A 26,349-nucleotide genomic window follows, 5' to 3' on the forward strand; every position below is an offset into this window, starting at 1 on the left:
GAAGAGTCGACACGTGCGAGAATTATCGCACAATCTGCTTATCAGCTCAAGAGGGACAATAGGAGTGTAAGACCAAGAACGGATGTGCGGCCATTTAAAAGAGTAAAAGATAGGATGTAGTCTTTCGCCTTGAGTGTTCAAACTATCTATTAAAGAAGCAATGGCGGTAATAAAAGAAAGCTTCAATGGTGGAATTACAATTCAAAGTGAAAGGATATTAATGATAAGATTCGCTGATGACATTGCTATCCTGAGTGAAATTGAACAAGAATTGCGGTATCTGCTGAATGTAATGAACAGTCAAATGAGAGCAAAATATGGATTGAGAGTAAATCGTAGAAAGACGGAAGCAATGAAAATTGGCAGAAATGAGAACATCGAGAAACGTATCATCAGGATTGGTAATCACGAAGGAAATGGAGTTAAGGAACTCTACTAGCTGGGCAATAAAATAACCCATGAGGGACGGAGCAAGGAGGACATAAAAAGCAGATACGTACTGGCAAAAATGCCATTCCGGACCTACAGATGTCTACTAGTCTCTAATGTAGGCCTTAATTTGAAGAATTAATTTCTAAGAATGTACATCTCTGGCACAGCATTCTATTGCAGCGAAAGATAGAAAAATCGAGAAGGAAGAGAATCGAAGAAGTTGAGATATACTACAGAAGAATTTCGAAAATTAGGTTAATTGTGTAGTGGTGTATATAGTTATAAAGCATAGTAACGCGTCTCACTTTCGTTTCACTAGACGGATGAAAAATGTGCGTGTGAAAAACGTGAATTTGGTATATTTAATTAGTAGTAGCGAAAAGAGCGTGTACTGTGCCGGTTTTGTTGGAATTTATGCACAGATATGAGAAAGAAGAATGAGGACACAGCACAGACAGGAACGACGGATGAGTAATTTGGACTGACGAGTGAGGGGCACCTTGCACTTTTCAGTCGTGCTTTTAGTGGAAAGGAAAGGAAAGGAGCCTCACTACAAAGACCGAGCATTAAGAAAAAGGAATGTTTTTATACAGACCCTATGGTATACTCTCTCGAATTAAGTACGATCTTATTCTTATGCTTATGCTTATGAGGATTCATGTATGAACATTTTGTCTGAAAAGCTCTGCTGACTGTCGTTGTTGTGAGTTGAGAATTTATTTGAATACAGAATAATTACGGAGACCTTGTTTTGTCATTTCGTAGAGAGCTGTTTAAATGTAGAAACCATCTTATAGCCCTAGCCGCTCTGCAATAGGCAATGGAGTCAGCCGTCAGGTACGTGAAACTGTGTAGCAGAACCACAACATCAAGAAAGAGAAAACATGACGGCGACCGGGAAATTCGGATAAGAGGGTAGCTATTATTAAAGGGAACGAGTAAAGAATTGGCATCTAGCAGTAGTATCACTTAAAATCAATCTTCTGCAGAAGAGCTTCTGTGAAGTTTGGAAGTTAGGAGACGAGGTACTCCGCAAAGGTTCCGAGCTCGAGTCTCGGCCTCGCATACAGTTTTAATATGTCAGGGAGTTTCATACCATCGCACACTCCGCTACAGAGTGAAAATCTCATTCTGGATAGTACCAGATTGATAATCACGAGTGACTTTCGGAATGAATGACGTAACTAAAGGACTGGGACTAATACTCAGTATGAAATTTTTGACAAATAGGTATACAAATGATGATGTAAGAAGGTCAGCCTTAAGAATGAAACAAGAAACAATAATAGATGTATATCTTACGGAAAAGTTATAAGACTGTGAAGACACATCGATGCAGGTAGAAGACAAATATATTTGAACGACAATGGATGAAGTTACATAATAACAATACACAGTGGAACCTATGTATTCCATAAACCCTAGTGACTCTATTAATACAATTCACACAATAACGATAAGAACACTTTGTCATGCGTAAATGTATTATGCATCCGAGTAAGTTTTATTATTTTAAAAAGCCAGAAAATAAGAAAAATTATCAGAACATGTGAGACATGCAAAAAAATCAGAGAAGACACCAACCATGTATCATACAAGATGTATCCTATAATACCAAATACTCTATAAGATCTTAGCAGCAGATTCTTTTTTTTTTTTTTTTTTTTACAGTAGTATCTCATATGTTAACAGGATTGTGACCTGTCGAAGAAATATGTAAGACTTTTACCGGAGAACTTCTGCTGAAGCTATTTAAATTATCATCGTAAAGAAATATACATTCTGATGAAACTACTAAAATAATGACTGACAATTTTAACGGGCAGTCAGAGTTAAGAGCACACAAATACAATGAAAGGGCACAAATACCATCACTTAATGTAAATGATATCGTACTAATAAAAGAGTATTGTCAGAGTTCAGATATAAAGAAACAAATATGTAAGTTTTTCCCAAAATACGCTGAAACTTTCAAGATAATAAGAATACCAAACCACAAAGCAATATTTCTGATCGATCCCGAAACGGTTCAAAAAAAAAAAAAAAAAAGGATTTTATAACACTGATACAAAAAATGATGAAGTCCTCAGGATCATCAGCCCTCTTTACAGATTAGGCGGGGTACGACCACCAGGTTTCGAGATAACTGCTTCATGTTTTTCCGTTTTAGTTTTCTAAGAGCCAATTTCTTCCTCTTTGACTTTTCTGTTGTCTTTCAAGTTTCTCCTACTATCTTAGAGAGATTTTGCCACCATGAAAAGTATCTTTTAAAAACTTACAGGTATACCTACATTCCGAAATCTTAAGTACAGCACACTCTTCGTAAGTTGTTGCAGGAAGGTAAAGATTTACTACAATAATTGAAGAAAATACGATGTTACAATAAATTTAAGAATTGATTTCTACAATATTTATACGAACTATCCAAATAATTTTATATATTTTGCATCTAGGGTCTTGTACTTTTTCTTGTCATGTAAACAATAGGTTGTGTTTTACGTATGTTTTATAGAGGACGTTAACTACTGGAATGAGTAATATATTTTTCTAAGTACAGTAGAACCGATCACACGTTGGGTATATATAGAATGACAAAGTACCCGCACAGTTGCTAAGAGCCACAAAGGAGATTGAGAAAGACATTTCGACAACAACTAAATGACGAATAACGTATGACTAGCAGAGCTTTACTGGCTATCCGTAGGGGTGGGTTTGAATCAATTTTCGGGGTCTGCGACGATGAAGCTGTCACTGTCAATTCTGTAGGAAATGCAGAACAACTTCTCTTCCCGGCGTCACAGTCAAGAACCTTAGCAGAAGTGGAATCTTGGGTGAGAGGTGGAAAGAGAATCTGTACTTAGGGACTGACGACTTTTTCTTCTCGATCCTAGCTTCCTTTTCGTTCTTCTCCGTTAGAAGTACCAATTCTGTCCTCCCTCTGCCCAAATGCAGATGCTACTATCGCTGTAACCCTTCTTTTATCCGGACAATATAGTGGTAACGACACCCTTTATACACAGGTAATGCCGAGAAAACTTGTCAGAATGGTTGTCACTTACATAAGTGAGCCACTTGAACGGGGAAAGATAGGACAGAAAGAGGTACATGTAAGGAAACTGAAAAGTGACGTATTAATATAAACTACGTTATCAAGAGGCACTTCTAACACATGTAAATAATAATAAGTTGAGAAACAGGACTAATAATAGAAAAGAAGGAAGTAATCAACTAATATTTTATGTAGATTATGGGTAAGATCACTATTCTGAGAAAAAAATCTTCAACATTATATATGGTAAAAGCCGTATCGTCAGGGACTAGACATATGAATGAAGGCATGAAGTCGGAGTGTATCCAATTTTGTAGAGAGCTAGGAGGATGAGAAGCTTTACCTAGGAAATAGGGAAACCTGTACCTGATGTCAAGCGAATCCAAGGAAGGAAGCACTTGAACTGATTCGGCAGACAATAAAGTCCGGTGGGTCCAAGGAAGGAAGGATGTGAACAGTTACATAGAAATCAAAAGGATCTTAAGCCATCGTGACTAATCTAAGGAAATTAATGACCACTGTATGTATCATCTGATGTTGAAAGGAATGCACTGAAATTAGGTCATATGAGACCTGAATATGAACGTGAAACTACCTTATGGGTTGCTTATAAGCTAAGCAACACTGTCTCTAGTTGTGCAAGTTATTCCACACGACATCTGTCATCTTAATGAGGGAATCTGTGGTGGTACATATTGCTATAGAGCATAAGCGACACATCTCTCTTTCCTTTTATTAGACCGATGAGATGTGCGTGTGAAAAACGTGTACTTAATTAAAAGAAACGTAAAGAGCACCTACTGTGTCCGGGTCTGTTGGAATCCATGTGCAAATGAGGGCACAGCCCAGAGAGCGACGACGGATAAGTAATTTGGACTGGCCAGTAAGGGGTCATCCGCACTTCGCAGTCATGTTTTGGGGGTGCTGTCGACTCTAAAAAAGAAAGTGGCGTGATAAAAATGGCCGAGAACTCAAGAAAAAATAATGTTGTTAAATAAAATTTGTGCCACGCAATCTCGATTTAAGTACGAATCTGTGGTTTTGGCCTAGCATTGAAGCATCATGAATGAACATGGTGTCTGAAGAGCTTTGTTAATTATCAGTTGTTGTGAGTTGAGAATTTTTTGAATATATAGAAGAATTAGGGAAATCATGTTTGTTTTTGTTTTATTTCTTATTGAGTTGTTTAAACGTAGAATCTCTCTTATAGCCCTCACCCCCTCCAATCGGAAAAGAGGACAGTGGCCGAATACGTAGCACTGCATAACAGGACGACAACGTCTAGAGAAAACAACGCCGGCATGTTCGGAAAGGAGGGTAAGGTTGATGCAGGGAACAAGTAAGGAATTGGCATCCCGCAAAATATCGATCACTTAAAATCCACCCACAACAAGAAAAATACCTTAACTGATAAGGTAAGGGATTAAGAGCTGATCTGGTGAATCGGCGTGAAAAGGAATGTATTGTAATCACTGACAAGAGAAGTCAAGGCATCAGGGAATAACTTCAAGGAGCTGTACACGGTGAAAGCTGTAGAGGGAAAGAGACGGGAATATAAGTAGCAAATAATATGAGACGTAGGTTGAAGAGGTTGGCACAGGAGAGGAAACTGGCGGACCGCATTAAACAAGTCGTAAGAGTGATGACTCAAAAATAGTAACTGAAGATTCTCTTCAGAAAATTATGTTGACATCTCACGCTAGCCATCGCCCAGAGACATTTAGAAGCTAGTTGAGAAAGTCTGGTTCCCAGTACGACGATAAGCAGAGGTGGTTACCCAGCGGTTATCGTTGGATAGTTGAAATTACAGATTGAACCCAACAGTGAGAAAGACAGAAAGACAATACAACAGGAAATTCAACGAAAGACACATTTTGGGAAAATCGGCCGAAATATGAGTACTGTCGTCTTTAGGAGTTGTTGGAGGATTTTGTTATCAGCACGACATCACTGAGAAGACTTCTACATTCAATCACTCACTTTCACACGTAGATCACTCAGAACCCTACTACAGATTCAGAAATGATTGGAAGCGGTTTATAATATTTAAGAAAGGTCATTTTGAGGTGCCTCTAGAATCAAACAGGAGATCCTTTCAGGAAAATGTCGTGCGTCATGCTTTGTTATTTTGCCTTTTGGAAGCACCTCAGAATGTTTTATACTTATATTTCAGATTTGGATCTCATCACTGCATTCATTCCGATGATTATAGTTCAATTCTTTTATCTTGGCGGCTCGCGCATGCCCGCCCAGACGCTGGAGATTGCTGCGTTGCCAGTTGCACACGACGCACGCGCCAATAGAAGCAGCGCCATAGTATAGAATAGTTCGCAAGCTTACGTGTAGGGGGGAGCGCGCAGTTCATGAAGTAAAGCCACCACGGCCGCATTAACCCTTTCGCTGCTACAAAGACGTGCTCCCTGCATTCCGCGCTGTGGGCGATTTTGTCACTGCACTGCTCGCCTGTGCAGACACATTGTGTTCCGACTGCTTTGACACTCTTTATCATTCGATTCCACAAAAACTATTTGGCTCAAAAATTAGAATTTTACCTATCTTCTTGACTGATACCTTCCCCCCACAAATGACTTAATTTTGTTTCGATGTTCAACGCAGTTATTATGCAGCATTAAATATAGTAAACCTTTGCACGAAATTTTGAAGAGTTTGCAGAGGCAAAAGTCCATAGAGTGTACTTTCCGTATGGTTGATTTTGGTTGCCACAATGTTGAGAATGAAATGTGGACAAGATACCTATGTATTTCATTTAATTTAAGTACCACATCAGTGTCGTATGTAATATTGAGAAATATTCCACCTTTCGCGACTGTAACAAAAGTTTTACTTACACTGGGCACGTTTGGCTTTATTTTAAAGCACTTCAATCAATCAAAAGGAAGTAGAAAAAATACATTAAACAAAACTGTGCACTTACAAAAACATTAGGACTTGAATATACCGTCTGTCAGTGAAGTGCTCAGAGCTATGTCAAATATAATTTTGTGTGTGGCACACACAAACAGCATTTATTTGCTAAAACACTGATGAGCCTACACAAACGTTGAATATTGTGCTACCGCAGCACAAAACTACGAAAGGTGACTTGGGAATGGAGGACACAAAATACAGTCCTCTTATGATGCTTCAAAAGAGAGAAACGCGTCTGGTCTAAATAAGTCGCTTATTACAGTTGCAGAAGAGGGATATATTTCAATACCGTTGGTAAAACTGCGACTGTGGAACAAAAACAAGAAATAGAACATGAATACCATTGTGTATGTGTCATACCTTTCACCGATGGAAGTGCTTTAAAATAAAGCCAAACGCGCCGTGTGTATATAAAACTTTTATTACAGTCGCGAAAGACGGAATATTTCTCAATATTACATACGACACCTATGTGGTACTTAAATTAAATGAGATATTGTTATACAGTAAATATTATATGAAATTTAGGTATCTTGTCCACATTTCATTCTCAACATTGTGGCAACTAAAATCGACCATACGGAAAGTATACGCTATGGACTTTTACCTCTGCAAACTCTTCAAAATTTCGTGCAATGGTTTACTACATTTAATGCTGCACATCAAAACAAAATTAAGTCATTTATGGGGGGAAGGTATCAGGCAAGAAGACGTGTAAAAATCAAATTTTTTGGCCAAATAGTTTTTGTGAAATCGAATGATAAGTGTGTCAAAGCAGTGGGAACACCATGTGTCTACACAGGCGAAAAGTGCTGTGATGACAAAATCGCGCACAGCGCGGAATGCGGGGAGCACGTGTCTGCAGCCGCGAAAAAGTTAATGAAGAGGCAAAGCACTAGAAATTTCATTCAAACGAATAAAATTCGTAAAGTAAGGCACTCCAACATTGTTTATAAATAAAGAAAATATTAAGCACTGCACAGGGTTTGAACTCATAACCTTTCACTTGGCAGCCCAACACCTTAACCGTTCCGCTACTTCAGTTCGTCGAACAGTGTACCCCTATAATGACTCTAACACCTCACACAACTACTTATAAACACTGTTGGTACGACTATGAATTACTCACGCTTCGTCGAAGTACAATAGGAAATAAACAATTACCGCTGTTCTTTATTGCGAAAAAGTAGCTCGTAAGATTGAAACAAACACCTTTCCTTGCTATCGCCTGAATTAGGAGTCTTATTGCTTGTTTGGTTTAATTAATTAATAGAATATGAAGCAATTGGTATAAAGAATGCTTTTTCCAAACTTTCTCTAAAAGAAAGTCTGCTATCAAGACATTGCTTTTGTTCTATTACTTTATTTACGACTGAACGTTTCTAAAACTGAAGACACTCGTCCGTGCTCTGCACTGCTGTCGAGATCTGGCAACGTCGTTCTCTGTTCATTGGCTGACTGTGTTTTGTGACGTCAGATGCGCAGAACGAACCTAAACTCGGCCGCCAAGATATATGACGCGCACTTTAGTGTCACATTGTGATATTCTTATTTTTTGCTTATACGAGGCGTGCTGCCACGAAATGGTAGGTCCGCAACTGTTCAGTACTGAGGAAGTTGGATAATTTTTTATTTCATCCATCTCAGTTGCATTGATATAAAATTCAGCTGTAGGGGTTACCGATTTCGGTTGACACGCCAATTTTCAAGCAACACACCTTGAATTATTCATATACTATGGCGCAAAAAGGCACAGCAAAGTGTACTGTGGGCAGCGGGTACCCTCACTGATCTTAGAGTATGCGTCTGTTGCTGAAAGGCTGGAACGGACGCTCAATCTAAGATCAGTGAGGGTACCTGTTGCCCACAGTACACTCTGCTGTGCCTTTTGGCACCACATTCTGTGAATGATTATGGTTAATAGCAAAGTGTGTGGCTCGAAAATTGACGTGTCAGCTCGAAACCGGTGTCCACTACAGCTGAATTTTATATCAGCGGAGACGGACGAAATTAAAAATTATCCAATTCTCATTTTCAATTTTGCTTTGTCTTTTCTGCAGACAATTCTCGAAACTTTAACAAGTGAACTGTGTTCCCCTTGTCCGATTTCACCGTCCAAATACAGTTGTGACGTTATCTCTCTGGTCTAGTCACTGAGACAATAGAACCCATAAATGTCTTGGGAGGGTGGGAGTTTCTACTCAGACGAGGACCGTTGTACCGCATCGGCAGCCTTGTGGTATTTTGCCCGGAGTGTAGCCTCCCAAGCCATAGGAGAAGAACTCTGCAGCCGTCCAACAAGAGCCAAGAGCCATGTGACATAGCGAGAGATCCTTCGCCCCCCCCCCCTCCACGCCTGCTGCAAGTGTGTCATGTCCCGTTCCCGTCGTGTCTTAAATAAGCTATGATTTTGTTACTGATTAGTCGTACGCGATTATAGCTGATGCAATTTTATGCATGTTTCATCAGGTTTAAATTTTTAATAGAAAGTTAAAGGTTCTCTTCAATATGTATTACCATCTATTTTACAATTTCCATCATTCAACCAATGTTAAACTGCTTGTAGCAGAGTACTTCATTTCAACTAGTTCTTCAACATGACAGTCGACATCAATGTAAGTCGAAAGCATCGCCATTACTTCTCGTGAAGCCACAAACTCTCTTCTTGCAAGATCTTACGTCGTAATGCATTAAGGAAAGAAAAGGATAATAATGTTGGACTTCCTCAAAAGTCTGCTGCATGATATACATTGCCAAATCGTATGGTAGTCACAATAAACCAATTTTTACGATTAAATAAGACACATGATAAGTTGCATCAATTAGGCGGGAAGGTGGTGTGAGACGGTTTTCATGCTGATATACGTATTTCGAACATTACTCATTATGTAGCTGTTTTATGAAAGTCACCGTCTGTAATGGAACGTTCACTGTGTGCAGATGCTGGCGTGTTGAAACTGGTAAGCTGTCAGTTACAGAAGCCTTTCATATTATGCACCTATAAGCAAGTTCCGAGTCACTTGCATAGCTGAGAGACGTTATAGTCCATGCCCTGGTCTGCTAAAGAAGTCGTGTCTTGGGCTGAGTAGTGAGAAGCGTGTCTGAAAGTTGTACGTTGCGTGCAGAATCATTCCTGACAACAGATTGTTTGACGCAGAGTTTCGGGTCCGATTAGGTCCATGCAGCGACATCCTCTTCGTTATCGCCGCTTGCAACTGTTAATACCATACTACCTGCTTACGATTTGTTAAGGCATTTTATTTTGTGTAATAGTGATACTGGTATACGAGTATCTAAGCTGCAAGAAGGAAGGAGGAATGGTGTTTGAATTACCGTCAACAATGAGATCATTGGAAACGGGAAACAAGTTCAGATAAGGGAAGGATGAGGAGTCGTGCCATTTCAAAGAACCCAGTCCAGCATATGTCTTAAGTGATATAAGCGTATCCCTGGATGGTCAGATGAAGATTCGAACCGTCGCCTTCGTAAAAGAGTGTCCAGCGTGGTAACCAAAGCGGCACCTCTCTTGGCTTCTAACCTGCAGCATTCAGGATTTATGGTGAAGAACAGTGATTAGAGGCGTTGGATGGGAGTGTTTCTGATACATAATGTTTACATTTTTCAAATGTGTATTACTCATGTGAGAGATATCAGAACTTTTTCGGTTCACATCTTTGCCTGACGTATCGAAAATTAGTATTTTTGCCTGAGTCATCTAGATTTATCAATCTTTTTTTTTTTTTTTTTTACTTTAAATTGCACTGAAAAGTAATGTGAAGAGCTGAAAACACATGGCGTTGATTTCATACTTCTGTGAATGTTGTACTTTGTATACACAAATTATTCGATAATAAAGAGTGAATGTTCGCAAACAGCACATACACAAACATATATATATATATATATATATATATATATATATATATATATATATATATATAATTATTATTATTATTGGTGTCTTGTCCTTAAAGAGTGCATTTGGACTAAACTACATGGCCAGTTCCTTTTGCTGCCTTCATTGCTGCCCAAACTTCCCTCATTCGCTCGCTGTGTTTCTGTTTCCGGTCCTCTGTCCATGCTTCTTGTCGGCTTTGTGTCTTCAGCTTCATCTTGATTGCCTTTTTGGTTGCCCATATTTCTTTCATCTTCTGGCTGTGATCTTGCTTGCGTTTTTCGGTCCATTTTATGCCTGTTCGTTTGTCACATTGTATCTCATGTAGTTTACTTTTCTTAATGATGTTTCTGAATTTTAATCTGTCGTTTATTGTGTCTGCTGTTATGTTGAGTTGGTTCAGGTCGCTTTCTACCTCTGCCACCCATCTGTTGTTTCTAGTGGTTACCCAGTCAAAGATCTGTTTGGTCAGCCTGTGTGATGGCATTCCCTATAGGTGTCCATAGAATTGTAGTCTGCGTTTTCTAATCTTTTCTGTGATTGTCTCCGTATGTTTGTACAGTTCCTCTGTAGGTTTCTTGATCCATATTCCACTGTTGTAAGTTGCGCCAAATATTATCCTAAGTATTTCCCGTTCTACTTTTTCTAATTGTCTGATACGTGTATGCCCTAGGATTAGTGTGGTCTCTGCTGTATATAGTGCCTCGGGGATCACCACCGTGTCGTAATGACGTAATTTGGCTTTTTGTGAGATAGACTTCTTGTTGTAATGATTCCACACTACTTTGTATGCCTTGTCCAGTTTACTCTTTCTTTCTTCGTTTGAGTCTCTGTTATGTCCACTCATTTGTAGTGTTTCACAGAGGTATTTGAAGTTTGCCGTTTTGTAAATCGTGCCATACTTTGTGTTCAGAGATGAGAGCTTCTTTGCCCTCATAAACTGTGTCTTTTCGTAAGAGATCTGTAGTCCAGTTTTGGAAGCGATTTCGTGCAGTTTTTCAATAGCGTCTTTTGTTTCCTTTATACCTTTCGTGACAATCGCCTAATCGTCTGCAAAAGCTAGGCATTTAATCTGTAGGTTTCCTAAGGTTATCCCCTGTTGTGACGTTTCCCATTCTTTTATAACCTTATCTAACGCCAGATTAAAAGGAGAGGTGAGAGGCCATCGCCTTGTCGGACACCTGTGCGAATTTCAAAGGGCTCTGATAGTTCCCCGCAGAACTTTACTTTGGAGGTCGTGTTGGTTAAAGTTTGCTCTATGACAGCCCGTGTTTTGTTGTCTACTTTGCATTCTGCTAGAATTTTGAAGAGAGTTTTCCAGCCGATAGAGTCGTACGCCTTTTTGAACCCAACAAAGGTAACGATCAGGTTCTGTTTGTGTTGTAAAATCATTTTCAGGTTCCAAATTTGTTCCGCACAAGACCGCCCTTTACGGAAACCTGCTTGGTATTCCCCAATCAAGTGGTCGGTCTGGCGTTCTAGTCGGTTCAGTAAAGCTTTAGAGAGGATCTTGTATGTGACCGGTAGTAGGGATATTCCTCTGTAGTTGTTCGGGTCAGTCTTGTCACGTTTTTTGTGTAGTGGGTGTATCAGGCAGTTTTCCAGTCGTCAGGAATTTTCATGGTCTTCCAGATGTCTCCCAAGATCCTGTGGATGTCTTTGGTGAGTTCTGGGTCTTGTAACTTCCAGATTTCCGCGATGATGCCATCTTCTCCTGGTGCTCTACGATTCTTGAGTGACTTGATTATTTCTTTAACTTCTTCTAGAGATGGAGGTTCACTATCAGGATTGTATGTGCTCGTTTCTGTCATCATTTCTTCAATAGGGGGGTCCGTGTTGAACAGTTTTTCAAAGTACTTTGCCAGAATGTCACAATTGTTTTTGGTATTGGTTTCTAGGGTTCCATCCGGTCTTCTGAAGCACAAGTTGGGTGGTTGATATCCAGTCATATTTTCTCTGAACGTTCTGTAGAAGTTTCTTGTATTCTTCTTCATGAAGTCCGATTCGATCTCAGTCAGTCGCCGTTTGTCGTACTGTCGTTTTTCACAGCGAATGATTTTGCTTGATTGCTTCTGTGTTTTCAAGAAGATCATTCAATATATATATATATATATATATCCATTAACGCAAAATTGAGGCACTACAACACTGTCGTACTTCCAGAGGCACTGTATGCATCTGAAACAACACAAATTGGTGGGCAAACTAAAATCAAAGAAATAGAGAAACAAGAAAGGAAAATTCTAAGGAAAATTTAGGCCCGATACAAGAGCAACGAATCTGGAAGAAGAGACCTACATCAGACTTATATAAATACACAAACAAGATTACGGATACAATTAGGAGAAGAAGAATGCAGTTCTACGGACATATCCACAGGATGAATGAAAACAGAATATCAAAGCGAATTCTTAAAGTCATCAACTCAGGCAGGGGAAAAACAAAATGGATATAAGAGGTTGAAGAGGATCCCAGACAAGCACACATAACAGTAAACGATGCAGAAAATAGAACTGATTTCAGGAACATCTTCAAAAAACTTAAATTTGACACCACAACACAGAAGAGACCAGGATGCAAATGGACAGCGGAGCGAAACAAGCAACACAGTGAACACATGAGGAAAATTTGGGCTCAGAAAAAACATAAACAATCATCATAAAGGAATTCAAGTTTAGAAGCTCTCTTAAATGGGAATAATCGAAAATAATAATAATAATAATATACATAGAGTGACCGAGCCAAATATCTCTCGAAATAAGCGTCCAAAGAAAAAACTACAAAGGACGAACTCCTCTGGCTTGAAAGGGGAAACCAGATGGCGCCATGGTATGACCGGATATCAACTTCGTTTTTTTAAATAGGAACCCCCATTTTTAATTACATATTCGTGTAGTACGTAAAGAAATACGAATGTTTTAGGTGGACAACTTTTTTCGCTTTGTGATAGATGGCGCTGTAATAGTCACAAACGTATAAGTACGTGAATCACGTAACATTCCGCCAGTGCGGACGGTATTTGCTTCGTGATACATTACCCGTGTTAAAATGGACCGTTTACCAATTACGGAAAAGGTCGATATAGTGTTGATGTGTGGCTATTATGATCAAAATGACCAACGGGCGTGTGCTATGTATGATGCTCGGTATACTGGACGACATCATCCAAGTGTCCGGATCGTTTGCCGGATACTTACGTTATTTAAGGAAACAGGAAGTGTTCAGCCACATGTGAAACGTCAACCATGACCTGCAACAAATGACACCAAGTAGGTGTTTTAGCTGCTGTCGTATATGGTACGGGAGCAACCGATGTTGATGTAGCGTTCTCAACACCGACGTTTTTGAGATTCCAGATTCTCGCGCAGTTTGTCTGTTACTGATTTGTGGATTAACCGCGGCAGCAGCTAAAACACCTACTTGGGTATCATCATTTATTGTAGGTCGTGGTTGAGTTTCGCATGTGGCTGCACACTTCTTGTTTCCTTAAATAACGTAAATATCCGGTGAACAGTCCGGACACTTGGATGATGTCGTCCAGGATTCCGAGCAGCATACATAGGCCACGGCCGTTGGGCATTTTGATCACAATAGCCATACATCAACACGATATCAACCTTTCCCGCAATCGGTGAACGGTCCATTTTAACACTGGTAATGAATCACGGAGCAAATACCATGCGCACTGGCGGAATGTTAAGTGTTGCCACGTAGTTATACGTTTGTGACTATTACAGCGCCATTTATCACAAAGCGAAAAAGTGGTCCAACTAAAACATTCATATATCTTTACGTACTACACGAATATGTATTAAAAAATTGCGGTTCCTATTTAAAAAAACACAGTTGATATCCGTTCGACCTAAGGCAGCGCCATCTAGTGGGCCAACCACAGCGCCATCTGGTTTCCCCTTTCAAGCTAGAGGATTTGCCGCTTATTTTGTGAAATACTCGGCCCGGTCACGATTAATGGACTACCCTGTATATGGGCTGTTTGCGAACATTTGCGGTTTATAATAGTATAATTGGCGAGGTCAATTTCAATTCTGTAATGAATTCTCTTCCTCTTCAAGTTCTCTGTTAATCTCACTACCTTTTATGTTCAATTCCATGAGGGTTCACTTTAGCTCGATGCGAGCACAGCTTATTTCAATGACCCGCCTTCAATAGAAAGAGTATTTTCTTCGTTACACTCAGTTTTTCACTCAAGCCAAGTAGTTCTGAATTGCATAGTCCTTCAAGACACGTGTTGCAGTCTTGAATACATCATGATTTTACATATCTGTAATTTTTGTGTCTTGTTGTTAGGTATTATGCCACGTAAGGTGCACTCACCTGTGCACTGCATGCGTTTTTTCTACAACAAGCTAAGTATTATCAGATACAGGTAATAGAGTGGTACAGCACCTAGGTAGAGACGTTGTTTAATTTGATCCTCACGAACGACCTCCGTTTACGTAATTCGTTAAAGCTACGAAAGTATGCTTACTAGCTCATACTCACAGATTCTAGCTAAAAAAAAAAAAGAAAAAAAACTGCACACCAAGAAGAATTATCCAAGTGGGACGGAAATCGATAGATTGGATGTACATAGACATTATTCAAGAGAAAAAGCTTCACAAATTAAGCAAATCAATAATGCGTAGGGTCAGCTCTGGCCCTTATGGAACCACTTATTCGGCTGGACATTGGTTGATAAACTTGTTGGGTGTCGTCCTGAGGGATATAGTTCCAAAGTGAGTCCACTTGGCACCTCAGGTCGCCAAAGTCCCGAGATGGTTAGAGAGACCTGCCCATAATGTTCCAAACGTTGTCAACCGGGGAAAGGTCATGCGAACTCGCTGGCCAAGGGAGGGTTTGGCAAGCGCGAAAACAAGCAACAGAAACTCTCGCCATGTGAGGGCAGGCATTATCTTGCTGAACTGTGAGCCCAGGATGACTTGCTATGAAGACCAACAAATAGGAGTGTAAAATATCGTCGACGCCGGCCGGAGTGGCCGAGCGGTTCTAGGCGCTACAGTTTGGAGCCGCGCGACCGCTACGGTCGTAGGTTCGAATCCTGCCTCGGGCATGGATGTGTGTGATGTCCTTAGGCTACATAGGTTTAAGTAGTTCTAAGTTCTAGGGGACTGATGACCTTAGAAGTTAAGTCCCATAGTGCTCTGAGCCATTTGAACCAATATCGTCGACGTACCGCTGTGCTTTATGGGCGCCGCAGGTGACAGCCAAAGGGATCGGCGGCTCCAAACACATCTCCGCTCGTTGTGGGGACTTATTACCAAAGACATTTCTGCTCCAGTAAATGAGATGTGTCTGGCGGTAACAGTGAAACCACGGAACCTTTCCCGAAATGCTTTAACATTTTCCAAAAGTCTTATACACAACACACAATCGGCATAGATTCTTGTAATAAATAGTAAAATAAAAGCAAAAACACTGAAAGAAAATTTACAACTAATTTCACCGAACTTGTAAGCCGTTAGCGAAAGACAAAAATTCGATTTTAGGTGTACGCATTGTTTTACCTGTTTACGAGAGATATTACATACAGCCCTCCTCTGTTTTTCGTATATAAAAATAGCAATATGCTACCGAAGTTACTGTAAACACATTTGTGAAACTGTTTCAAACACTCGGGAAGGCGATGTATCGTTGTATGGAGCCCGCTTATCGATCTTACGAGATGGGAGGCCTGTTTGTAACGGCTGTTAACCGAAAATTACGCCCGTGTTTGCTGTTTGAGGGACGGCAAATAGAAGTCCTTGTGATGGGGGCGGTTGCAACACCCGCTCTCGATTGGCTATCAGCCTACCAGTTGCATATAGTCTCAATTCCATCACGATTCGCAGCACACAACTTCCATCCGGCAAGTTGCGAGGTCAGTAATATGCAAACAAGCCGAGGGAGGATATTGCTCGCATTTCGGTGTTGCATCACATACCATGACTGAGTTCCACAGAGTCAATGTTACGACGAATGATTTTTCCAGAAGCAGTAATTTAACGTTGCCAGTTGTACTGCGATGGATCAATGACCCTAATGTAATACATTGTCGTCATCATGGCCTCAAGAGGTGTTTGAATAGCCAAAGGATAGAACTGCGATAGAGTAACATTTACGAGTTTAATTAAAATATTTCAATTTCAGCTGGGATATGTTTTCTTCTGTGTATTCCACCTTATTTAGTCGCAATTCTTCCAAAGCTTTAGATGATTCTGATATTATATCCTATGTGTTTCTCATAAGATCTCTTATTTCTTCTTGTAGCACATCAGAGTTTTCCTTCCACTCGTAGATCCATTAAATGTACTCTGATTTTAACTGTGGAGTTCCCGTTGTTATCTTAATGTTGAGACATTTGCGCATTATTTTACCGAAGTTCGTTTTGATTAATCTATATCCTGAATCAGTCCATCCGAAGATCATTTGTTTTTCTTCACAATTTTCCCGCAGCCATTTCACCTTAGCTTCCCTGTGATTGCTCTTTATCTCATTTCTTAATGTGTGTTCCTGAACAATTTTGCACTTCCAATTTTTATCGGTCAATTGAAGTATGTGTTCTGTTTCTGAAGGATTCTTTCTCAGTTACATTCCATCGGCTTATGTTTCTCTGTCTTCCTGCTGAATTACACGTTACTAGCCACATACGTCACCTCTGTCTCTTCCACTTCCGGTTTTGATATCGACACATATACCTGAATGATGATTATTGACACTGATTTGCTGTCGATTCTGCTAACAAAAACCCTTTCACTGAACTGTTTACAGTAACTCGCCATCCGCACTGCCCTCCTCTCCATAACTAATACTGCTCTTTTTATACTATTTCCTGTTGACATCAGCTGACAAAAAATCCTCCTTTCCACGTTACTTCACTGACACAGAATTTTCTAGGTTGAGGATGTCCATTTTCCCTTCCGTGCCTTGGTCAAATATCTTACATTCCATGATCAGACTTGTAGAATCTTACCTTAGTGCTGTGAACCACATAATATGGGCTATAAAGCGCCCCGGCTCGGTCTTCCTGTCTTGACGTTACGCATCATGTTTACTGACGTATTGTTGCTCCTGTACGCCTCATCAGTGCTACGGATATTTTATTTAGCAATTTTTGCAAATGTGGTAAGCCAATGTGGAGCTGTGTTAATACACTCCTGGAAATTGAAATAAGAACACCGTGAATTCATTGTCCCAGGAAGGGGAAACTTCATTGACACATTCCTGGGGTCAGATACATCACATGATCACACTGACAGAACCACAGGCACAATGACACAGGCAACAGAGCATGCACAATGTCGGCACTAGTACAGTGTATATCCACCTTTCGGAGCAATGCAGGCTGCTATTCTCCCATGGAGACGATCGTAGAGATGCTGGATGTAATCCTGAGGAACGGCTTGCCATGCCATTTCCACCTGGCGCCTCAGCTGGACCAGCGTTCGTGCTGGACGTGCAGACCGCGTGAGACGACGCTTCATCCAGTCCCAAACATGCTCAATGGGGGACAGATCCGGAGATCTTGCTGGCCAGGGTAGTTGACTTACACCTTCTAGAGCACGTTGGGTGGCACGGGATACATGCGGACGTGCATTGTCCTGTTGGAACAGCAAGTTCCATTGCCGGTCTAGGAATGGTAGAACGATGGGTTCGATGACGGTTTGGATGTACCGTGCACTATTCAGTGTCCCCTCGACGATCACCAGTGGTGTACGGCCAGTGTAGGAGATCGCACCCCACACCATGATGCCGGGTGTTGGCCCTGTGTGCCTCGGTCGTATGCAGTCCTGATTGTGGCGCTCACCTGCACGGCGCCAAACACGCATACGACCATCATTGGCACCAAGGCAGAAGCGACTCTCATCGCTGAAGACGACACGTCTCCATTCGTCCCTCCATTCACGCCTGTCGCGACACCACTGGAGGCGGGCTGCACGATGTTGGGGCGTGAGCGGAAGATGGCCTAACGGTGTGCGGGACCGTAGCCCAGCTTCATGGAGACGGTTGCGAATGGTCCTCGCCGATACCCCAGGAGCAACAGTGTCCTTAATTTGCTGGGAAGTGGCGGTGCGGTCCCCTACGGCACTGCGTAGGATCCTACGGTCTTGGCGTGCATCCGTGCGTCGCTGCGGTCCGGTCCCAGGTCGACGGGCACGTGCACCTTCCGCCAACCACTGGCTACAACATCGATGTACTGTGGAGACCTCACGCCCCACGTGTTGAGCAATTCGGCGGTACGTCCACCCGGCCTCCCGCATGCCCACTATACGCCCTCGCTCAAAGTCCGTCAACTGCACATACGGTTCACGTCCACGCTGTCGCGGCATGCCACCAGTGTTAAAGACTGCGATAGAGCTCCGTATGCCACGGCAAACTGGCTGACACTGACGGTGGCGGTGCACAAATGCTGCGCAGCTAGCGCCATTCGACGGCCAACACCGCGGTTCCTGGTGTGTCCGCTGTGCCGTGCGTGTGATCATTGCTTGTACAGCCCTCTCGCAGTGTCCGGAGCAAGTATGGTGGGTCTGACACACCGGTGTCAATGTGTTCTTTTTTCCATTTCCAGCAGTGTATAATTGTAGGTTGTTATCCGTATGTTAACGAGACTGATGTGTAATTATACATTACTGGCCATTAAAACTACTACACCACGAAGATGACGAGCTACAGACACGAAATTTATCCGACAGGAAGAAGATGCTGTGATATGCAAATGATCAGCTTTTCAGAACATTCACACAAGGTTGGCGCCGGTGGCGACACTTACAACGTGCTGACGCGACGAAAGGTTCCAACGGATTTCTCATACACAAACAGCAGTTGACCGGCGTTGTCTGGTGAAACGTTCTTATGATGCCTCGTGTAAGGAGGAGAAATGCGTACCATCATGTTTCCGACTTTCATAAAAGTCGAATTGTAGCCTATCGCGTTGCGGTTTATTCGTATCCAGACAATGCTGCTCGCGTTGGTCGAGATCCAATCACTGTTAGCAGAATATGGCATTGATGGGTTCAGGAGTGTAATACGGAACGCCATGCTTCATCCCAACGGCCTCGTATCACTAGCAGTCGAGTTGACAGGCATCTAATCCGCATGGCTGTAACATATCGTGCAGTCACGTCTCGATCCCTGCGTCAACAGATGGGGACGTTTGCAAGACAACAACCATCTGCCCGAACAGTTCGCGACGTTTGCAGCAGCATGGATTATCAGCTCTGAGACCATGGCTGCGGTTATCCTTGACGCTGCATCACAGACGGGAACGCCTGCTATGGTGTACTCAACGACGAACCTGGGTGCTCGAATGGCAAAGCGTCATTTTTTCGAATGAATCCAGGTTCTGTTTACAGAATCATGATGGTCGCATCCGTGTTTGGCGACATCGCGCTGAACGCTCATTAGAAGCGTGTATTGCTCATCGCCATTGTGGCGTATCACCCAGCTTGATGGTATGGGGGGGGGGGGGGGGGCGATTGGTTACACGTCTCCGTCACCACTTTTTCGCAATGACGGCACTCTAAACAGTGGAAATTACATTTCAGATGTGTTACGACCCGTGGCTCTACCCTTCATTCGATCCCTGCGAAACCCTACATTTCCGCATGATAATGCACGACCGCATGTTGAAGGTCCTGTAGGGCCTTTCTGGATACAGAAAATGTTCGACTGCTACGCTGGCCAGCGCATTCTCCAGATCTCTCACCAATTGAAAAGTCTGGTCAATGGTGGCCGAGCAACTGGCTCGTCACAATACGCCAGTCACTACTCTTAATGGACTGTGGGATCGTGTTGAAGCTGCATGGGCAGCTGTACCTGTACCCGCCATCCAATCTCTGTTTGACTCAATGTCCAGGCGTATCAAGGCCTTTATTACGGCCAGAGGTGGTTGTTCTCGGTACTGATTTCTCAGGATCAACGCACCCAAATTGCGTAAAAATGTAATCACATGTCAGTTCCAGTATAATATATTCGTCCAATGAGTAACCGTTTGTCATCTGGATTACTTCTTGGTGTAGAAATTTTAATGGCCTATAGTGTATTTCTGGGAGGTATATAATTCTTATTATTCAGATAGTATGCTTCCTTGTGTACAACTGCTGTACTATTGTAGAGATTACTACATTAACATTATTCAATCAGCACAATGAAGATTTGAAAACCTCAGGATGACAGGTAGTTACTATCGAAATTCGTCATGAAATAAACTATTTTACATGAAGGGGTCTTGCCTGCTAACATTATAAATCGTAACATTCATAGCCCCAACAGCATGTGTAAGCTGTATATGAGTAGAATATTTGTAGCACTTCTGTGGGGTACCATGCAATTTTTCGTGCTTATGGTCTATGTACAGTTTCTGTAAACGCTTTTACAGTTCCTTTTGATATGCTAAAGAATTTTTAGACGCCAACGACAGCAACATCTGAAGGCAAGCTTACAAGGCTGCAAAAATTGTCAGTAAATTCGATTTGTATCTTAAGAATAGCAGAGGGACTATAACAGTTCCTTGGAGAATATCAGCTATCAATTCAGTTTCACTAGATTGCTTTCCATTAATAACACCAACTGTCACCTTTCTGAGAGGAAATCCTGAACTCTGTCGCACAACCGAGAGGGTACTGAATGGGCACAAAATCAGTCGCTTGTGGGGGAATTGTGTTAAAAGCTTTCTTCTGAAACGTGTAGTCAACTTGAGGTCGCTGATGACAGTACTAATTATTTCAAGTGAATAAAGTGTTGCCGAATGATTGATAAAACAGATGCTATTAGTATGATTCGAAAGTATTCTAATTGGAACACAATCTTCATCGGAATACTTGACTGTGTTAGGTGACTTAATTTACTTTGCTAATTCAAGGGTATCTACTTCCAAATTACTCAAATTCACAGCTACTTAAATTACTTTTGAATGCATTATGGGAACAGCAGTGATCAATGTCTTGTAAATAATTACTATTAAAAACAGTCTTAATCACGATTTATTTTATAAGGTGACCGGTTTCGACCACTACTGTGGTCATCTTCAGACCATTGAGTGGGAACCCCTTTCTGTTGGAGAATCTCCAACAGAAAGGGGTTTCCACTCAATGGTCTGAAGATGACCACAGTAGTGGTCGAAACCGGTCACCTTATAAAATAAATCGTGATCAAGACTGTTTTTAATAGTAATTATTCACAGCTACTTGATTCAATTCTGGCATATTTATTCAGTGTTATTTGCTGTTGACGTTGGTGACATTACCATTACCAGCACGCATTTAAGGGTAAAGGCATTATGATTTGCCACTGTTTTACTTTACATATCATCATGGTCTCTTCGGATTTCCTGGCGGATTTTTCTCTGTATTTTGTTGCATACTTCTGCCAGTTATCCTGTAGTTTCAGTATTGACACAGCTCTGCATCTAACTTGGTTACTAGTGGAACTTGCTACACACTCAGAGAGCATATATGGGAACTCCAGTAGTTAAATGATGATTTATATAACTGGCAAGGGTAATAATTGAAGTTTGGCTTGCTCTTTGTTGTTTCCTAGTATTCCTTATGAGATGTTTGGTATAACTTTCTCATATAAATACCATCATTACTAAATCGGCTAAAACTGAAACGAGGCTCACTTTCACTTCATTTCATTATCACACCAAGGTGATGCTTATCTTTCAGAACCAAAGCACTAAAAGAAGAAGAATGTCTTCTATAGCTCTTTGGACTAGCAGAGAGATGGAAGAGAGGCACGTCTCTGAAAAGATTATTTGGCAACGTTCGTTTATCCGAGGCTACTGCCTTCAGCTACTGTACCTGCAACATGGATATGACTGGCGGTTTGACGAAGCTCCGGCCTCACCTGCGAGACGATCTCAGCAGGACATTACATTCGACCACAACACAGAGTAGACAAACGAAACCAGCCGGTCTGTTTCGCAGTTAGGCTCCAGCGGACGCCATTGGAACGTGGTGCCAACCAAGGCGTTCGCATGGCTGTTAGCGGCGCTATATTCGTGGGCAATACTTCCGTCCGCTTATCACGTGTACTAGAGCAACTTTTCTGTCTACCGGGATTTTTATTGCAACGTCACTAATCTGCTAGCGAGTCAATGTAGTTCTCCGAATCCATGGAAACTACACTTCACGGCGTCCTAGTAGTTCCATTCTCTGCTTCAATCGGCCCAGCATCGTAAGAGGTTCACGACAACAGTCACCTTGAGCAATTAGCCTTCTCGTCCTCCGACCTAGTCCATCTTGGCTCTCTGCTCTGGAATGGGGATGGTACACGGCAATTGACTTGAATATCGTCAGTTCTAAACATCCGACTGGACCTGTTTACTGCCAGCAGTGACAGATACCCGACCGGACTTGGCTGATGTCCAAATGTTGGTTCTTCTCTGCCAGCAATCTAATTACAAAATAAACTCTTGTTCTGAAACCAACTACTAAATATATATTTTGAGATTTTATTACGTTGTATCAAGAAGGAAATGGCTTTGAATCTTATATTTCGTGTGTTGCTTTATTTTACCACTAACTGGTTATCTTGTTTCGCATCAGTGGACAACTCTGACTACCACAATTAATACGTATATGGATATGGTTTCTGCTCTTTTGGACATGTCCGAAGGAAAGACACCTTTGATGGCCTGCAGCCGTCTAGAACGAAGTTAGAATTATATTAATACCTTCTGCGGCTGACGGGCGTTGATATATACCAACGGGGACAGGTGGAAAGGTGTGCCCCGACCGGGACTCGAACCTGGGTTCTCCTGCTCAGATGGCAGGCGGTCTATCCATCTGAGCCACCGAGGGCACATAGCGTTGGGGTGGTGCACTACGAATGTAGTGTGTGGGCAGACAAGGCGAGAATGTGGGTCTCGCGGGAGCCGTGCTCGAGATAATCCCTGCAGTCGCACTATCCTCTGGGCCCTCGGTGGCTCTGATGGATAGAGCATCTGCCATGTAAGCAGGAGATCCTGGGTTCGAGTCCTGGTCGGGGCACACATTTTCACCTGTCTCCAATGATATATATCAACGCCCGTCAGCAGCTGAAGGTATTAATATTATTCTAACAACTATTAATGGTGACACAGTCAACTGGATTATAAATTTCGTCCCAATGAATAACGGCGGTGAAGAATTTCTGAACACCAACGTTTCGTACATTCCCAGTATAGTAAGTTTTATGCAAAAATTTTCAGAAGTTCCCTGCACTATGGTTGACTATTTGTAGTTAAAATTATAATTTATAATGACTGATAGCGTAGTTTCTCTTCGAAGGCTGTACAGTCCAGGATCGGTATACCAATCAAGCAAAATCGCAGTGAGCACTGAGGCAATCTGCCTGCCCACGCACCAGGTAGAAGATACTTGTTTGGCAAAACACCGTGTCCTGCTGCGTGAAGAAGTCCGTAACTGACTGCTGCACATCCTCATCCAACAGCGATCGTCGATCCTTCAATGTCTATTTCTAAGGGACCGAAGGCTTCATAATCCCATGGGACGAGGTCAGGAGCACTGGACTGGTGCTCAAGTGTCTCTCATTTGAATTGGCGTAACTTCCACGTTACGAAATTTGCTATGCAGGAACTTCAGTTGACATGTGGCAGCAGAACCCGTTCCAAACACTTTTAAACACTTTTCTTGGATATTTTGTCTTAACTGCAGGCTGTAATTTCTCCACCCTTGCGCAGTGTCGTTCCCCGTTGTTGGAGACATGAAATTCCATGAAACCAAAAAGCAAGGCTCCCCTCTCACATCGACACAGCGCATCATTTCACAACAGTCGATTTCGACTAACATACTGCCCTAAATACATTCTTCCTATGGATATGCATCGATATTTGTCCTTCGGAAGTCAAGAAAAGAAGAACAGCACGTTCATCATGATTGGATGCCTTCGGTAAAAATGTCGCCATAATCCACGTTTCCGCATTCACGGCTCGCCCATCGGAAAGACACGAATGCCACACCAGTCTCTTGCGTTGAAGTCGACGCTCACATACCCGCATCGGTGTCCCGCTGTGTTGCGTATACGCTGCACCAACGTTCTCCAACAGAAACTCTTTGATCGGGCCTGAAACTAATAATGTTTTCTCGGTCCAGTAAGGTGAAACAGAAACCATACAGTTTAAAGTACCTGCTACTTTCCACAGAACAACCTCACCAGGAACACGTGATTCTTCTGAACACTATGGTACACCTGCACTCTGTCCTCCCCATGGCGAAGAACACCCTACTACCTCCACCATTTTAGGAATTCCAAGAAGAGATGGAGCCTCCATGTTGGAACAACACTTCGTGACCTCCACAACTCAAGATAACACTTCACAACGTGTTTCTCTTAGTTAGTTTTCGCTCGCACATATCAAATTCTTCAGAGACTTAACCCCAAATTAGTCCACTTAAAGGTATAACTAAATAAATATTATTCTTCACACTAAAATTTTAGTGTCCATGCATACCACAAACATTCCATGAGATCGTTCACGGTGCTCCAGTCCTTAACAACCTCAATGCCCAAATTGCTTCCCCACCAAAGAGACAATACACGGCCTCCTGACACAACTTGCCATATCTCATCCCCGTGCCCCTCTCGCACCTCTGGCTTCAAACATTATGTTGCCCCTGTGGCTCCGTTTCAGGAGCACAGCCCTTCCAGCGGTGAGTTCCATCATATTCGTAAGGATTTACCTGCTACAATATGTATGTCTAACAGTCACAGCGATATACTTTCATCACACCGGAACTGTGATCTCCTCATTTGATAGTGACGTTTCTCCATTATATGCTGACTTACCTGACTACCTGTCACTCATCACTGAGCAGATACACCCAGCGTTTTCGACCACACAGCATAATCATTCCCAAATGTCCAGTTGACTCCCTAAACTTACAAGACTCTGTTACTCAGAATATTGACCACGCTACATCCGAGTATAGGAAGTTTGATTCTCCTGGCCTCACGGAACACCATTGCATCCAAGAGATGGTCACTTCACAGGTATCTCCGACCCCAGTTTCTTGTTCAATGTTACCCTTTCTCGTCGTGGTACTACAGCTGTGCTCCGCAGTACTGAAGATAAGGAGGAAGGTTCTTTGACTGTGACACCCACCACTCCAACCACATAAGTAGCACAGGGCCCGTACCTTCTCATGCTCTTTCAGTGGGTGCTCACTAGAGGCACCAGGGACTTTGTATTCCGGTGTCAGCTCCTCACTTCACTTTTATTTGGATTATTCTGATTCAGGCATTCTTGTTTAAGGACCTGCTATAATAGCTGGAGGATCCTTTTACGGGTATTTCAGCTCCTATTTTGGTTGATCGTTCCTATACGAATCTCCTTCGACACATTCAGTAGGGCTGTCCCAAACAACACAGTATTCGACAAGAACAGGCACCATAAGGACACCGTCTTCTGTAGACAGGTGAAATCCTCTTCCGTCATGGAACTGCATCTAATGCTCTTCCACTGCATCCAGAATGAAGGCTCCGCTAGGCGTTACATGCCAGATCGTCAGGTCGGACTTCCTCAATTTGATGGCAAAATGTCGATCACGGGAACTGTTGCATTCCCACAGGTGGCTACTGCACTTTCTGGAACAACCTCCAATTGCCACTAGCAGGTCTTACCTGAGTATTCAGATGCGCCATGAAGAAAATTTAAATGCAAATATGGGCATCGGCCGAGCGAGGTGGTTAGCACTCTGAACTCGCATTCTGGAGGACGGCGGTTCAAACCCGCATCTGGACATCCTGATTTATCTTTACCGTGATTTCCCTGAATCTATTCAGGAAAATCTCGGGATGGTTCCTTTGAAAGGGCAGGGCCGACTTCCATCCTCAACCTTTCCTAACCGACGGTACCGATGACCTCATTTTAGGTCCACTATCCCAGATTAACCAACCAAGCAAATCAATCAACCAGTGGCTACGCCATGACAAGCCCCAACTTCAGCGACAAAATTTGACTTCCACAACAAGGTGCGTTATTCAAGTTGACACTTTGTCGACACCGAGATCTACGTCCTGGGGATCGTAACACCGTCTCTTTCCG

The sequence above is a fragment of the Schistocerca piceifrons genome, chromosome 7 (assembly GCF_021461385.2).
Source record: "Schistocerca piceifrons isolate TAMUIC-IGC-003096 chromosome 7, iqSchPice1.1, whole genome shotgun sequence".
Classification (NCBI taxonomy): Eukaryota; Metazoa; Arthropoda; class Insecta; order Orthoptera; family Acrididae; genus Schistocerca; species Schistocerca piceifrons.